The sequence below is a fragment of the Pelobates fuscus genome, chromosome 13 (genome assembly GCF_036172605.1).
Source record: "Pelobates fuscus isolate aPelFus1 chromosome 13, aPelFus1.pri, whole genome shotgun sequence".
Lineage (NCBI taxonomy): Eukaryota > Metazoa > Chordata > Amphibia > Anura > Pelobatidae > Pelobates > Pelobates fuscus.
Window position 1 is genome coordinate 49,654,640 of NC_086329.1, and position 12,628 is coordinate 49,667,267.

The following is a 12,628-nucleotide window of genomic DNA, read 5'->3' on the forward strand; positions in this document are numbered from 1 at the left end:
CCATCCATACGGCCTTTAATTCCCTGAAGTTCGAGGAACTTCTCATATCCTTCACTTGCCAGGACCCCTGCTTCTTTATGTCTCCCAGATGGGCCCCCCAGCCCAGCGCAGAGGCGTCTGTTGTTATGATAGTGAAGGACTTCATCCGGAATGACAGACCCTCGTGGAGGAAACGAGAAGATGTCCACCACTGCAGACTTTTTAAAGTTAGATTGTTGAACCTCATCAGCCCATCTAGGCCGAGTTCCTGTCGATTCCAGACTAGCAGAATGTTTCTTTGTAGAGGTCTCATTCTGGCTTTTGCCCAACCGACTGCCGGAATTGAGGCTGTAAACAGACCCAGCAAGCACATGGCTTCTCTGATTGAAAACACTCTTTTTACTCTGAGATTCCGGATTAACCGCTTGATCTTTAGTTTCTTTTCTTCTGGCAGAAATAACTTCATTGCGATAGAATCCAAAATTAGACCCAAGAACTGGATCCTTTGAACTGGCACTAGTTCCGATTTGTTGAAATTTATTAGCCAGCCATGCTTTTCCAGCGATTTGATGGCTGTCCCCAGATCTAACTGTAGTTGAACCTGGGACTCTGCAATCAACAGCCAGTCGTCCAAATATGGAATGACAGCGATGCCCATACCTCTTAGAAAAGCTGAAACGACTACTAGAAGCTTTGTGAAAACTCTGGGCGCTGATGATAGGCCGAAAGGCAGTGCTCTGAATTGGTAATGTTTGGTTACCGATTGGCAGCACACCGCAAACCGTAGAAAACTTTTGCTGGATTCCGCTATGGGTACATGAAGATAGGCATCTTTCAAATCCAGGGACGCAAACCAACTCTTTGGGTGAATAAGCAGAGCCGCTGATTTCACTGATTCCATGAGGAATTTCTTTTTGATAATCCGCTTGTTTACGGCTTTTAGATCTAGAATAGGTCTGAACGAACCATCCGGTTTTGGCACCAAGAAAAGTCTTGAATAGGTGCCTTGATGTCTTTCCTTCATAGGAACTTCTTCCACCACTCTTTTTAGTAACAGAGTTGACACTTCTCGCATCAGAGAGAGTTCCATATCTAGAGACTGAACCCTGGAACATAGAAACATGTTTATAGGGGCTTGTGATAATTCTAGAGCGTATCCGTGCTCTATCACTGTAAGGACCCAGCGATCTGATGTTGTCTCTTTCCAGTGCTCTAGGAAGTGACTCAACCTTCCACCCACCGGCCTGGCGTCATAATTTTTTATTTCTCTTGGCAGTAAACCTTTCCTTCTTCCTATAATCAAAGGCTCTTTGCTGTTGACCCCTGAAATAGTTTCTACGAAAGGAACTTCTGAATGAAGGACGTGTCTCTGCGTGACGGCTTCTAGACTGCTTCCTATATGATACTGGTAAAGCTTTCCTTCCTTCCTTCATCTGTTTCAACAGCTCATCCAGCTTAGAACCGAAAAGTCTTCCTGGTTCAAAAGGTAGTTCACACAGAGAATTTTTAGATGCCGCATCTGCAGACCAATTTCTAAGCCAAAGCGCTCTCCTGGCGACTGTTGAGATACCAATATTCTTGGCCGACAATTTCAGGCTTTCTGTAGAAGCATCCACTAAAAAATCAGACGCCATCTTGATATTTTTTAATAGCTTTAACGGGTCTTCCTTAGCTTCTCCCGTATATACCTTTTCTAGTTCTTCCAACCAAAGTTTTTGGGCCTTGGCAACGGATGACCCCGTAATCAAGGCTTTAGCTTGGGCTGCAGAAGAGATGAACAACTTCTTTAAAGAGGAGTCCATGCGTTTATCCATGACATCCTTGAGCCCGCTTGAATCTCCAATTGGTAAAGTAGTCTTTTTACCTATTTGAGCAATAGGGACGTCCACTACAGGGACCGTATCCAGCTTGCAGTCTTGCTCTGATTCTATGGAAAAAAGAGTTTTAAAATGCTTAGACAGAAACGGCTTGTGACTAGGGAACTTCCATTCTTTCAAAATCAATTCCTTAGTCTGTGGGTGAAAAGGAAACACTTTGGACTTTTTCCCCGTTACCCCAAAATCAAAGATGCACTGCACTTCTTTAATCAATTTCCCAATGGCTTCATCTGGGAAGGCAAATTCCTCATCTGAGGAATCACTGCCTGAATTATCTTCATACTCAGAACCACTAGTTCCCGAACTAGTATCAGATGTTTCCCAAGATCTGTCTTTTCTTAGCATGCTTTACCATCTGAGAATCCTGGGCAACAGAAGCCTGGACTGACTGTAATGCAGCTGACTGCATATCCACAAATGTTTGCTGCATACTTTGCTGCAACCAGCTGAGAAAAGTGGACATTTCTGTTCTCTTTGCTTCCTCTGAAGCTTCTTTTGAACACACTGAGCAAAGTTTCTTTTTACAACCATCAGGCATAGGTTGGCCACACACAGAACACATTAAATGCTTGGTTTTAGATGCACATTTCCCCTTCTCAGCAACTTTATCCATACTTTCCGGATTAGACATACTGGAAAACAAGAAAACAAGAAAGGGGAAAATAATCAAAATTTTCTCCTTACGGATTCAGGCTAAGAACCATTTAAAATGAAAACTTAACAGTCTTACCTTAAATGGCCTGAGAGTGTGTTGGAGGGCAGGTGAGAAACACACTTCACAACCGATCTGAGAGCTCCTGGCAAACAGAGGTTGCTGCTGGTACATGCTCATATAAGTCCTGTAACCAAACGGAAACGTCCAGTTCGAATTTGGCGCCTGAATCCAGGTTCGCATTGCGCATGTGCATAGCGCTCTGCGACTCCCTGGTGGAACGCAACGCAACCTGTGTGTGCGTTCCACCGACAGGACCTCCCAGCCGACGCACGCCTGCGTCCTTCGTCATACCGGCACCTGGCACGGCAAAAGACGGCAACATAAATTTTGAGTGACCACGCCGGCCGGCGTGTTGAACGCTACTTACCGGACATCAAGGAAGCAGAGCCTCCAGAGCCTCAGCCCTTCTCACCTACTTCCTGGAGAACCTTCCTGTCTAACCTCCCCTGCCGAAGGCAGGCAAAGAACGGGGATGATCAGGAGGAGCTGCTACTTATGGGAAAGGAGGTAATTAGGGGAGGGATTAAAATGTTTGGAGATTTGCCTGCCTGTTTTTTCCCTCCAGATTGGATATCCCTGTGGTATAAGCACTGCCTCTAATCTGAAAGGAAAAAGCAGGGAAGGAAGGAGAACAAGTTTGCCTTCGTTCTCACACACCAAGTGAGAGTCCAGTGGCTTGCTTTTTTTTCTTTTCCCTTTTGCATTCGTTTTTTGTTTGTTTGTTCCATCTATTTTTTAACCAGCATAAGAGAGGTGCACCGGTCCTGGAGGTACTGCAATACCAGGTCAATGCGTGGAGTGGACAGAGCAAGCTCTTCTTCCATCTCCCTGTTCCAAAAATCCATTTAATATATGGTCCCCAGATAGGGGACGTATCAGATATTAAACTGATAAGAACAGATTTTATTTTATTTATTTTTTTTAACCATTCAGTCACAGAGCTTTTCCTCCAGTTGACATTCAAGGAATCTCTCAAATAACATCCTCATGGTCTTTTTCAATAAAAATATTTATATTAATCACAGCAAAACTCAACACAAACCCACCACCTTCCCACCAAAACACAGCAAACCACCCACCAAAAAAATTACTATTATTCCTAATACACTCATCCATCCAGTCATACTTACCCCTTTTAACACAAAATAATAATCTTTTTTTTTTTTTTTTTCATATAAATATACACAATGTTTACAATCACGTTACACCACCGCCCACCATTACCAATTCCCTCCAAAGTCTTGTTCTTCAAACCTGAAGAAAAACACAAGAGTTAGATATAACACTATACAATTCTTCATGAAAAACATTTGTCAATAATTATATACATAACAAGTTTATTCCCATCATATTTATCACAAAAAAATCTCCAACTCACCCACCACCATTTCAATTATGTACACCATTTCCGCCATTTCTTTGTTTTCCCACACTCCTTCTGCATCTATTTCCCCCTTTTTCCTAACATCCATTAAATAATATAAATACATTTTACCTCTAATCATTCTAACACATCCATCCACATTCACACATTCCTTTTTAAATATCATCAAATTTCTTACATCCCATAATACCTCCTTAACACATCCCATCATTAACCATAGCACTCTCTCTTTTTCTTTCTCAAGCTTGCAAATACCAAATAATAAAACTTCAAAAGAAAAAATTGAAATACCACTTATTCCTACAACCATTTTCAATAACTTTTTCATCACTTCCCTCACAAAACCACAGTTCCATAACGCATGCACCACATTCTCTCTCCCCCCACACCCTTCTCTTGGACACACATCAGATCTCGCCAAACACCTATCATGCTGAAATTCTCTTGTCGGTAAAATATTATGTACACTCATCCATGCAACATCCCTCTGTCTATTAACCATTTCTTTATCATTCAATTTTTTCCACACTCCCACACTCTGAACTTCAGTCAAACCATCTATCCAAATACCAACTTCTCTACTTTTCAGAATACGAAAAACTTTCCTTTTTTCACACCATTCACCTTTATTCACATTCTCCAACTCATATTTCTTTACACATACTTCAATTCTTTTATAAAACCAGGGCACATTAAAACAAATCGGTTTTTTCTTATCAATCACAAACAATCCATATTTTCTCAAAATCATCCCAGCCGCATATCTTGTCATACACGCAATCACATTCTCATTCGTACTAATTAAAATACACAATCTTACATAATGACACAATAAAAACATCTCTAAATCAGGCATATTCAATCCACCATTCTCTTTTTTTCATTACCTTTACTCTATTTAACTTCTCCATTCGACTCCCCCAAAAAAACAAAAAAATTAATCTAACCAATTTTCTTAAACATTTGTCTTGTACCGGAAAGACCAAGTTCAAGTACAAAATAATAGGAAATAAAATAGCTTTTATAATTAAAACTTTTCCTTCAAATGATAAAACCCTAACATTCCACAAACCTATTTTCTGATTCACTCTATTCACAATTCTGTCCCAACTCTCTCTTCCTTTCAACTCCAGATCAAACTTAACACCCAAAACTTCAATCGCACCATCCACAACATTCCAACCACATAATTCCAATTCTTTCCACTGACCGAAAGCCTTACACGCACATTTCTCCCAATTTACTTTAAAACCACTCGCCAAACAAAAAATGTCAATCAACAATTTCACTCTTCTTAATGCTGCTTGCGTACTACAAATCACGGTCACATCATCCATATATCCAATAACTTTCAAACTTCTTGCATCACTCCCAGGAATCTCCACACCTCTCACAATCTTATCCTTACGTATACTTTTTAACAACGGTTCAATCACGCAAATAAAAAGAATGGGGGACAAAGGACATCCCTGTCTCACCCCAGACTGAACTTTAAAACCATCAGTTAGCCATCCATTCACCTGAACCCTACTTTCAATACCATCATAAAAACATTTAATCCATTTCAACAATCTAAGTGGGAATCCCATTCTCTCCAAAACTTTCAACATAAAATCATGCGATACTCTATCATAGGCTTTCTCAAAGTCCACAGTCAACACAGCCACCTCCTGCATTCTATCCATACTATACCACAATGCATCTCTTAATCCAATCAAACTTTCCGCTATACGTCTTCCAGGCACTGCACACACTTGCTCGTCACCTATTACATTTTCAATCACACCTTTCATTCTATTTGCAATCAGTTTCGTTAAAATTTTATAATCCATATTTAACAAAGTGATAGGTCTCCAGTTTGTCAAATCATTTTTATTCCCTTTTTTAAAAATTAAAACAATTATTCCCCTTTTCATAGACTCTGACATCTCACATTGATTCAACACATACTGACATACCTCCAAAAATTCATCCCCAATCATCTCCCAACTCCACCTATAAAATTCACTCGGCAACCCATCACTCCCTGGAGTTTTATTTAACCTAAAATTATTAATCGTATCCCATACTTCCTTTTTTGAAATATCATGCACCAATCCACTAACATCCATGTCATTTATTCCTTTCTCAATCTCATTCAAAAAATCTCTTTCAAGCACAAAATCTCTTTGTTTTTCTGCATACAACTTACTGTAAAACCCTTTCACCTCATCTAATAATTCACTCCTGTCTTCCACCAATATTCCCTTATCATTTAAAATTCCATCCATACCTTTTTTACCTTCAAAAGCTTTCTTAAAAAAATACCTAGAACACTTTTCATCATTATCCACAACATGCAATCTAGCAGCAAACACTATCTTTCTCCCTTTTTCATCCAAGCTCTCCTTATACCTATTTCTTGCGTTTTCCGATTCACTCTCCACATCCCAACCCAACTCTCTTAACTTTAATAAATAATCAATTCTCTGGCGCCATAAATCAAGACAATCTCTCTCCATACTCGCCCTTTCATATCCTTGTGAAATAAAAAAGCGTTTTGTCCTTTGCTTCACCCATTCCCACCATTCAAGCACATTTTTAAAACGTATTTTCTTTTCTTTCCATTCTTCAAATCTTTTACAATATTTTTTCTTCACCTCCTCTTCATCCAATAAACTAACATTCAATTTCCAACTGCCTTTACCAAACTCTTTTACCCCAATCATACTCAACTTACACTCCAACATAACATGATCAGAAAAGGTGACTTTATGTAAACTTAACCCATCTAATTGTACCCCTCGTGACACAAAACAATAATCAATTCTTGATTTAACTGATCCCTTATCACTATAAAACGTGAAAAGATCTGAATCCCCAGCGACTTCAACAGTATCAATAAACCCAAATTCCTTAACCAAATTATTCAATATTCTCCCAGATCTATCTAACTTATATTCATTTCCCACCCCTACTCTATCCTCCCTTCTAATTATACAATTAAAATCCCCCATTAGAAAAGTTACCTCCCTCCCCGGCAAAACCACTTCCAAACATTCAAAAACATTCACTCTTTCTTTCCTATCCACCGGTGCATACACATTTATCACTCTACACATAATACCCCTATACAAAAAGAAAACAATCAAAACCCTACCTGACACAACCTCAATCACCTTAACAATTTCATATTCCCATCCTTTAAACAAAACCGCCACCCCAATATTTTTCCCCACACCAAATGAATAAAAAGCTGGACCGCAATCCCATTTTATAAGATTTGGTTTTTCATTCAAATTACATTCTTGTAAACAAATCAAAATAAATGTTAACTTTCTTAAATAATCAAACAAAACAGCTCTTTTAGCAGCTGATTTGATACTCCGAACATTTAAAGATAATATTGAAACCATGAATCAGAGGTCAACACATTACCTCATCACACTCACGTCCCAACATCCGAACCAGCAGAGTCTCCTGGGTCTAAATTAAACCCCGAAATGTCTACCAACCGAGACACTGCCGAAGCGTCAAAGATCGGAGATCCACACCCTGAGGTCTCAGATCCTGACAAACCCTCAGGAGATGCTACCATCAGAACTTTCGGAAAATCCCCTGAAGGAACATGCTGACTCTTCTTCTTCCTTTTGGCCCCAGGTACAAAATTTGCAGAATCATCTTCAGTAGATTCTTGCTCATTCTGAGATTCTTCCCCTACTTCTGAAAGAATCTCCCCACACTCCATTTCTTCTATTGCTACAGTGGCCTCATCTTCCTCATTCAATTTTTTCTTAGCACGGTCAGCAGCCATAATTCTGGCATGCCTTTCCTCATGCTCTTCTCTTGACCTTAGTTGAGTACCGAATGTTGGAATAAACGGGGTTCTTATTTTCCCTTCCCCTATGGAAGTACTGGCAATTTCTACAGATTGTGGAGTAGTAACCTCAGTTACCTGCCCAGAATCTTGCTTCAGGTCAGGACACACTCTAGCCATATGCTTATCAGATCCGCATAAATCACACTTCCTACGTTCTGCGCATTCCCTAGCAGTGTGCCCCTCTCCAAAGCAGTTCCTACAGCAGAAACCTTTTTCACAATCTTTACTCAAATGCCCAAATTGATAACAATTCCTGCAGTACATTGGTTGTCCAGGGTAAAATAAATAACCCCTGTTCCCCCCAATAGAAAAATTTTGGGGGGGGGGGTGCCTCACACCACTCACCTCTGTGCAATCCGGTCTCAAAATCACAAAAAACTTCCTTTTACCATTGTAGACATCATAACTATTTACAAGTTTAACAGGTTTTGACACAAAAGAACAGTACCTGTTTAGAAAAACCATTATTTCCTCATCTGACACGAAGGGGTTAAACATGTGAACACACAACGGGATCCGGGAAACAGACACATAAGGGACAAAGGTAATACCTTCCAAAAGAACGTCCTGCTCTTTCTGTTTGTACCTTTCCATTATTGTTGTCAAGTGCACCTGCTCCGTCACCGTGATGTCAAACATACCCCGTGTCTGGAAGTCCTGCACGCAAAAAAGCCACTCCTTGGGAATTTTCAGCAAACCTTCGATGATCTCCTTCTGAACAGTATACAAGCCGACGCTTATCCTCTTCTCCGCTGAAACATACAACCGAACAGTCTTCGGGTAGGTTGGCGCTCCACGCTCCATCCTGGGATCCCTTCTCGTTTCCAGCACCCGGCTAAGGTCGCCCCCCAATAGCAGCAGCCGGACTGTGTCCTCCTAGGAAGACACAGCCGGAAGGCCGAGGGACTAGCGTCACCAGGTACCGGAACCTCCTGACCAGACCAGCTGTTACACTTGATCTTAGCCAAAAGGCCGAGAAGCGATAACCAGAATGGGCGCCCAGCTACTCACCTGCCGTTCGCTGGCGCTTGTTCAGCTTGCGGTGAGCCTTGGGCACAGTGCCGCCTTTTCCTCATCTAGGTGTAAGCTGGCTACAAATAGCAACAGAGACAAAGTCACCACAGCAGCAAACAACCTCTAAGCCCTTGAAACCCAGCTCCCCTTCTTAACCTTGTCCATTCCTCCCCTCCCCTCCAGACATACCTTGCACCTCTGTCTCTCCAGCTCAGCTGCTACCGCTGATAAGGTGCCTAACGAGGTTGCTGGATCACCTGGTCTGTTCCTCTTCAGCTGCAAGTAGGGTAGATAGAGCAAGCAATTAAGCACCACCTGCTGATTGCTCGCAATCACTCAATAATGCAATTAATTAAACCTTTAATTGATTGATAACCTAGATGTTGCTCAGATTTCCCTCCAAAACGTTTGTGCTGTCATTGCAAAGACCAGCATGCTGCAGGCTGCAGCAAATTTGCATAATTAATCCCGCCCACTTTTCCAACACTGATAATGCACGCTGCCAGCCAGCCAGCCAGCCAGCAATACATACTCTGACTTCTTCACAATGGATATGTACTGGACACTTTTATTCCATGAAGTGATTACACAGATTTACACGATAACAATGATTAAATACATGGGATCAATCAGGTGAACAGAATTGAATCGTGCACAGCACATGATAGATAATAACAATCAGACTAGCGATCAATCCAAACGAAACAATAACAGTTAACAAACATTGCTACAAGTGTCCATAATTCAAGGAATGTAATGTTTTTGGTCCGTTCCGTCCAGGCTTCATTCAGGCATGCCATGCCGCAGACAGGGGGAGGCAGAGCTCGCACTTAGACAGAACAGAGAAAAAAGCAGGGAAGGAAGGAGAACAAGTTTGCCTTCGTTCTCACACACCAAGTGAGAGTCCAGTGGCTTGCTTTTTTTTCTTTTCCCTTTTGCATTCGTTTTTTGTTTGTTTGTTCCATCTATTTTTTAACCAGCATAAGGGAGGTGCACCGGTCCTGGAGGTACTGCAATACCAGGTCAATGCGTGGAGTGGACAGAGCAAGCTCTTCTTCCATCTCCCTGTTCCAAAAATCCATTTAATATATGGTCCCCAGATAGGGGACGTATCAGATATTAAACTGATAAGAACAGATTTGATTTAACAAAAAAGTCTTTATTTCGAAATAAACAGTTTACAGTTGAAAACATTAGTGTAACAAAAAAGTTGAATCCACCTGTGAGGATGGGTCCAGAACGTAGGAACCGTCTCACTGGTGGACGAACACCTTGGTGGACACTCCAGTGGTGTCCTGGGGCATGACCCCTACTGACTAGAAAACAAACAAAATACTCAAAGAGCTGGAATAATCCAGACTGGCTGAGTATATACTGGATATGAATCGATAGATATGTACAGTATAATAGAGATAATTAAATAATAAATATGTAAAAAAGTGAAAAAATCCGTGAAAACTTGCCTTAATGGCTCACCTCTATAAAGGTTAATAAACCCTATTACCTATACAACTCTGAAATAACGACTGACTACTGACTTTATTAGGCTAAAACAAAAGGTCAAGTCCAGAGTTAGGAGTGTATAGAGTAAGTGTATGTCAGATAGCTGACATGATATCTCGGGAATAGGTCACTACGAAGAACCTCAATGGTTCCTATATGCTATGTGAATGGTTTAAGGCTCTTGTCCTAAACAGGTCTGTGTATAGACAGTTATTATCACTGTAGATAAGGGAGTCATAAACCAACACGGCATATGGACACTGTATAGCTACTATCCTGTATAGGTTGGTAGACGAATCTAGTATTCAGGAGGGAATACGATATATCCCCCCCAAGAAACCCTAGTGCTAGATAACTGTAACACCAAACAAATAATGGTTACAGTGTATACAGGTTTATACCCCAGTTAAGTCTGTGGGAATTCCACTATATAGACTCTTATGCAGTGGCCAGTATGACTGGTTAAATGCTCTTGTCCTGTAAAGGTCTTGGTATAGACAGTAGTAGCACTGTAGAAAAGATGAGTCATTGACCAGTGCGGCAAATGGGGCAGTGAGTAGCTATTGTCCTGGGTATATTGATTAGATAGATCTAGCATTTAGCAGGGAGTTTAGGATATCCCCCAAAGTCTAGTGCCAGGTAAACTGTAACCCCAATCAATAATGGTTACAAGTATATCTAATGTAGACCCCAGTCCAGTCTGTGGGAATTTAATCTCAATAGACTGTTACGTAGTGACCAAAGAGAGAGGTGAAAAGACAGAGATTAAAGTGACTCCATGTGTAGAACCATACTTAGAATGTTGGTTGCCTACACATGGTGATAGATAGTCCTAAGTGGAAATAAAGTAAATGAAAAAGGAGCCCATAGAGCCCGACGCGCGTTTCGGTGCTTTCTTAGATGCACCTTCGTCAGGGGCTGATAGGAGACTGTTCCTAGTCTCCTTTTGTATGTAGTCTAAACCCAATAACTTCAGAAATGTCCAATCAGAAAGCTGATATCTGGCGCCAAAATAACTATTAGGCATATGCTAATGATCTGGACTAAGCCAGCCAATCATTGCCCTGTATTCTGACGTTTATCTGGGACCATTAGGCAAAGTATGTGCCGAAAGTAAATTAAGAGCACTGCTTCGCTAGCCCTAACAGTGGCTCAGGAGACTGTAGCAAGTTGTATGGCTACATTTTATATGTGTGGATCAGGAGTGCCTGTTCCGATGTTGCACGGCAATGTTTAACAGATTTAGCCGTGTTGATACTGCGTGTCGAGTCCCACGTGGGCATATGTAAATAGGCTATTCTGAATCAGCCTATCATATGTCTCAAAATCCGACATGTCTTTATCCGGAATTTAACCGGCTCCTTCATTCTTACATACTTTATATCTTGCTAGCAGTCAGTTTTGGGCACTTTGGGCTGAGACCTTTATTAGTGCCCAAGTACCAACTGCCAACCATACAAACATTAAAAGCACCCATACCTTCCCACCAAAACAACAATAATAAATAAAAGGGGGAGGGGAGGTGGGCTTTCCGACTCTTTATCCAATAGGGGTTTTGTTGATTGGGGTCAAGTCTCTGGAAGAAGAAAGGGGCGGAGGGGGGGGGGCTGAGGGGTCTTGGACTCAGTCCTCTTCTTCTTCGCCGAGGTTATCTATGGTGTCATAGTCTCTGAGCAGGCTGTGGACCAGCCTGCGGCAGTCTCGGATAGTGACTTGTTCCCTCCTCAACACCAAGCGATTCCTCGCGAACCATAGGGCATCCTTCACGCAGCACAGTAGGCGCCATGCGTCCTCAATTGCCCCCACTGTGTGCGTTCCGGGAAATAGTCCATACAGGATAGAGTGATATGACAGATGCTGTCTCTCAACTGAGTCTCTGAGTTCTCTTTCCAGGGCTCCCAGCAAAGCCTGTGCAAATTTACACTGCCAGAAGAGGTGTAGAGAAGTTTCCTCCTCCACAACACACTGCGGACAATGTCTGTATCTGCACAGCCCCCTCGCATGCATGAATGTCCTTAGGGGGAGGCCTCCCTGGATGGCCATCCATGCCATGTCTTTGTGTCTATTGGTCAGCCTGCCGGATGCCACCTTCTCCCATACAGTCTCTGTTGTGGCGGCTGGCAGCCCTGGAATAGACTCTGTAATGTCCTGTGCTCTGATTAGTTTGTAGATCACCTTGGGGGACCACAGTTCCGGTTTGACTCCTTCCAGATGGTGTTCCTTCACAAACTTTCTCACATCAAGGTAATACCAAGGAGTGTTCCAGTTGTAAGGGATGGAGCTGTCCCACTTGTCCC

General features: G+C 41.8%; 1 non-coding gene and 1 pseudogene across 1 annotated transcript; both read right to left on the reverse strand.

Annotated features, from left to right (window-relative positions):
- Nucleotides 1-3,319: 3,319 nt before the first annotated feature.
- Nucleotides 3,320-3,516, reverse strand: LOC134584167 (U2 spliceosomal RNA). Its single transcript, XR_010086477.1, has one exon. It is a non-coding gene; the product is annotated as a U2 spliceosomal RNA (small nuclear RNA).
- A 6,297-nt stretch (nucleotides 3,517-9,813) lies between these two features.
- On the reverse strand, nucleotides 9,814-9,987 carry LOC134584155 (U2 spliceosomal RNA; annotated as a pseudogene).
- Between the last annotated feature and the right edge of the window lie 2,641 nt (nucleotides 9,988-12,628).